The following is a 5,730-nucleotide window of genomic DNA, read 5'->3' on the forward strand; positions in this document are numbered from 1 at the left end:
GTTGAACGGCCTAACACAACTCACTGTCCCAAATTTCGGCGACATCGGACAATTAATGCGCCTTTTATGGGACCTAAACCTTAAATCGAAGGATCGGTCTATATGGCACCTATATCCAAATCTGATCCGATCGGACGGACGGACATGTCTAGATCGTCTTCGATTTTTACGCTGCTTAGTGTGATTCAAGTCGGTTCATAATCTGGTATAGCTGTCGTATAAGCCGATCTTGGATCTTTAACTTTTTAGTCGCTAGAGGGCGCAATTCTCATCTGGTTGGGCTGAAATTTCGCATGAAGTGTTTTGTTATGACTTCCAATAACTGTGTTAAGTATGGCGCAAATCGTTACATAACTTGATATAGCTGCCATATAAATCGATCTGGGATCTTGACTTCTTGAGCCTCTAAAGGGCCCAATTCTCATCTTATTTGGTAGAAATTTTATACAACGGCTTCTCTCATGATCTTCAACATACGTGCTCAATGTGGTCTGAATAGATCTATGGCTTGATACAGCTCCTATACAAATCGATCTCCCGATTTTGCTTTTTGAGCCCCTACATGGCGCAATTCTTATCCGAATGGACTGAAATATTACACAATGACTTCTACAATGTTCAGCATTCATTCATGGTCCGAATCGGACTATAACTTGATATTGCTCCAATAGCACAGCAGTTTTTATTCAATATTCCTTGTTTGCCTAAAAAGAGATACCGCGCATAGAACTCGGCAAATGCGATCCATGATGGATGGTATATAAGATTCGGCCCGACCGAACTTAGCACGCTTTTACTTGTTTCTTACTGTGCTCAAACAAAAGGAAGCCAATAAGACCTCGCGTTTCAGTCGAAAGGCATCCTTCTACCATTGCACTGCTAACTAATTATTGAGTAGTTAGTGGGGAGCAGGTAATCTTTTAGTGACAAAGGAGTCCGACTAAGCTCCCGGAAAGGCCGAAATCAAAGATTGTTGTAGCCTGTCTAATGCATTTAGCACACCACTGTGCTAAATTTTGAACAGTGAGCTGTATTAGGCCCTTCGACATTATTCTTCAATTTTTCTGAGATCGGTTCAGATTTGGATATAGCTGCCATATAGACCGATCTCACGATTTGAGGTTTTGGGCCCTTTAAAGGCGCACTTATTGTCCGATTTTGCTGAAATTTGGGACAGTGAGTTTCATGAGGCCCTTCGACAACTTTCTGCTATTTGGCCCAGATCGGTTCAGATTTGGATATAGCTGCCATATAGACCGATCTCTCGAATTGAGGTTTTGGGCCCATAAAAGGCGCAATTATTGTTAGATGTCGCCGAAATTTGGGACAGTGAGTTGTGTTGGGCCCCTCGACATCCTTCTTCAATTTTTCTGAGATCGGTCCAGATTTGGATATAGTTGCTATTCAAACTGATCTCTCGATTTAAGGTTTTGGGGCCATAAAAGGCGCATTTATTGTCCGATTTCGCCGAAATTTGGAACAGTGAGTTGTGCTTCCTTCGACATTATTCTTAAATTTTTCTGAGATCGGTTCAGATTTGGATGTAGCTACCATATAGACCGATCTTACGATTGAGGTTTCAGGCCCTTAAAAGGCGAATTTATTGTCCGATTTTGACAAAATTTGGAACAGTGAGTTTCATAAGGTCCTTCGACAACTTTCTGCTATTTGGCCCAGATCGGTTCAGATTTGGATATAGCTGCCATATAGACCAATCTCCCGATTTGAGGTTTTGGGCCCATAAAAGGCGCATTTATTGTTAGATGTCTCCCAAATTTGGGACAGTGAGTTGTGTTGGGCCCCTCGACATTCTTCTTCAATTTTTCTGAGATCGGTCCAGATTTGGATATAGCTACCATATAGACCGATCTTACGAATTAAGGTTTCGGGCCCTTAAAAGGCGCATTTATTGTCCGATTTTGCCAAAATTTGGAACAGTGAGTTTCATAAGGCCCTTCGACACCTTTCTGCTATTTGGCCCAAATCGGTTCAGATTTGGATATAGCTGCCATATAGACCAATCTCCCGATTTGAGGTTTTGGGCCCATAAAAGGCGCATTTATTGTTAGATGTCTCCCAAATTTGGGACAGTGAGTTGTGTTGGGCCCCTCGACATTCTTCTTCAATTTTTCTGAGATCGGTCCAGATTTGGATATAGCTACCATATAGACCGATCTTACGATTTAAGGTTTCGGGCCCTTAAAAGGCGCATTTATTGTCCGATTTTGCCAAAATTTGGAACAGTGAGTTTCATAAGGCCCTTCGACAACTTTCTGCTATTTGGCCCAAATCGGTTCAGATTTGGATATAGCTGGCATATAGACCGATCTCTCGATTTAAGGTTTTGGGCCCATAAAAGGCGCATTTATTGTTAGATGTCTCCCAAATTTGAGAAAGTGAGTTGTGTTGGGCCCCTCGACATTCTTCTTCAATTTTTCTGAGATCGGTCCAGATTTGGATGTAGGTGCCATTCAGACTGATCTCTCGATTTAAGGTTTTGGGGCCATAAAAGGCGCATTTATTGTCCGATTTCGCCGAAATTTGGAACAGTGAGTTGTGTTAGGCCCTTCGACATTTTTCTAAAACTTGCCCAAATCGGTCCAGATTTGGATATAGCTATCATACAGACCCATATCTCGATTTAAAGTCTTGGCCCCATAAAAGGTCTAAATCGGATCAAATGTCTATGTAGCTGTTATGGGGCATCTGGTACGCATTCTTCACCGGATTTTGACGAAAGGTGTTTTACATATATGCCCGTTATATTTTTACTTGTTTTGTTTCTTTCACTTGGTATCATTCTGACTTACCAAATCTAAAGTTAATTTGTAAAATTTTTTTACCAAAATCCATGGTGGTGGCATTCCGGCAAATCTAAGGTCGTTTTTATTGTTTTTTTGTTAAATTCTCATAAATTTGTTTTAAAAAATGTTGCCAGGATACACCTTTTCTTAAAATTCCAAAATTATTTGTGTCATTAACTAAGAAATAAAAAGTAATTATAAGGAAATAAATGTCATATAGACACGTGTATAGGTGAATTAACATAAAACATTGTAAATCCTTAGATCGAACGCTGGCAGTTGTCTTTAAAACGGTACACGCGCCATATTATACAACCCCTTGTTGATGCAAAAGCGCTCACTCTCTGTTACCCCACAGACAACTTCTTTGAAAAAACGCAGAACTCATGACTGTTGACTGGCTTAATAAATGAAAGCAGAAATTGCTGTCCGGCCATTTATCGGAACAAGGATGAGAAAGAAACCATAAACTCAGACCAATGAATGAAAGCTGACTGCAGCATCGTTGCATAATGGCCGTCAAATGAATTGCCGTGGACTTTGTGTACATTTTGTCTTTTATTTTGCGCTTTTTGCAGGACCATAATGTGTGATATAAACCGCAATTGTGTCAACCATTAAAACATTCTTTGTCATCAATAAAATCGCACAGAAAAATATATACCACAAAAAACGCCATTCATTCATGTCAAAGAGACCAATGAACCAGCCCTAGAAAGAGTTAATGAAGCCACTAAAGGGAAGGAAAATTAAGGCGAACAAGGCTTGCTTTTATTTCAATACAACGACAAATCCACCCATGACTGTCTAATTAAAACTGAGAGCAAAAAAAAAAAATCCAAAAAACACATTTTAAAGATCTTTTCTAGACGCCAGTTGGCTTTACTTTAAAGAAACCTTTTCTTGTGCAGAATCTCATTGTGTACTAAATTTTATCACGTTTTTATGTTGTAACCACGTGACGCCTCTTCGCCAATGTGGGCAAGACATAGAAATAAAATTCCTTTGGATCCACTCTATTTTCGGCATTTGAGTTTTTTGCAGTTCGATTTGCTTTCGTGTGTCCATTTCGTTTGAAAATTCTTCTTCTTCAAATTCATTTCGAAAGCCAAAAAAAAAATTGTTTGTCATTTCTCCTTTTTCATGGAAAAAGTTTGAAGTTTCTTTTGTGCCAGTGGTTTTCCTTCCTTCAATTGCCATTGAGATGATGTTGAAAAGCAGGTGGCACAATACTATGACAGTTTAGTCGTTGACTTGAAACTCGAATGACAGTGACATCTATTCAACACAGCAAGAGCGAAAAAGTTAGTTGAAGTAAATTTTGGCAAGGGAAATGCTAAATGTTGATAAATTCAATTTAAAATATTTATTTTTTATACCCTCCACCATAGGATGGGGGGTATTCTAATTTCGTCATTCTGTTTGTAATTCCGCGAAATATTCGTCTAAGACCCCATAAAGTATATAAAGGGTGGTTTTTTTGAGGTTAGGATTTTCATGCATTAGTATTTGACAGATCACGTGGGATTTCAGACATGGTGTCAAAGAGAAAGATGCTCAGTATGCTTTGACATTTCATCATGAATAGACTTACTAACGAGCAACGCTTGCAAATCATTGAATTTTATTACCAAAATCAGTGTTCGGTTCGAAATGTGTTCAAATTTTGACAAATTTTGTTCAGCGATGAGGCTCATTTCTGGTTGAATGGCTACGTAAATAAGCAAAATTGCCGCATTTGGAGTGAAGAGCAACCAGAAGCCGTTCAAGAACTGCCCATGCATCCCGAAAAATGCACTGTTTGGTGTGGTTTGTACGCTGGTGGAATCATTGGACCGTATTTTTTCAAAGATGCTGTTGGACGCAACGTTACGGTGAATGAACACATTTCGAACCGAACACTGATTTTGGTAATAAAATTCAATGATTTGCAAGCGTTGCTCGTTAGTAAGTCTATTCATGATGAAATGTCAAAGCATACTGAGCATCTTTCTCTTTGACACCATGTCTGAAATCCCACGTGATCTGTCAAATACTAATGCATGAAAATCCTAACCTCAAAAAAATCACCCTTTATATTCTGGATCGACATGACATTTTATGTCCATCTAGCCATGTCCGTCCGTCTGTCCGTCCGCCCGTCTGTCTGTTGAAAGCACGCTAACTTTCGAAGGAGTACAGCTAGCAGCTTGAAATTTTGAACAAATAATTCTTATTAGTGTAGGTCGGATGGGATTGTAAATGGGCCATATCGGTCCATGTTTTGATATAGCTGCCATATAAACCGATCTTGGGTCTTGACTTCTTGAGCCTCAAGAGGACGCAATTTTAATCCGATTGGAATGAAATTGTGCATGATGTGTTTTGTTATGATATCCAATAGCTGTGCCAAGTATGGTTCAAATCGGTCCATAACCTGATATAGCTGCCATATAAACCGATATTGGGTCTTGACTTCTTGAGCCTCTAGAGGGCGCAATCCTTATCCGATTTTATTAAAATTTTGCACGAAGTGTTTTGGTAACACTTCCAACAACTATGTTAAGTATGGTTTAAATCGGGCCATGGTTTGATATAGCTGCCTTATAATGAGATCTGAAATTTTGCACGTAGTATTTTGGTACCACTTCCAATAACTGTGCTAGGTATGATTCAAATCGGTTCATAATCTGGTATAGCTGTCATATAAACCGATTTTGGATCTTGACTTCTTGAGCCAATAAAGCTCGCAATTCACATCCGATTTGGCTGAAATTTTGCACGAGGTGTTTTATTATGACTTCCAATAACTGCGTTAAGTATGGCGAAAATCGCTATATAACCTGATATAGCTGCCATATAAACCGATCTGGGTCTTGATTTCTTGAACCTCTAGAGGGCGCAATTCTTATCCGATTTTATTTAAATTATGCACGTAGTGTTTTGG

The sequence above is a fragment of the Stomoxys calcitrans genome, chromosome 1 (assembly GCF_963082655.1).
Source record: "Stomoxys calcitrans chromosome 1, idStoCalc2.1, whole genome shotgun sequence".
NCBI lineage: Eukaryota > Metazoa > Arthropoda > Insecta > Diptera > Muscidae > Stomoxys > Stomoxys calcitrans.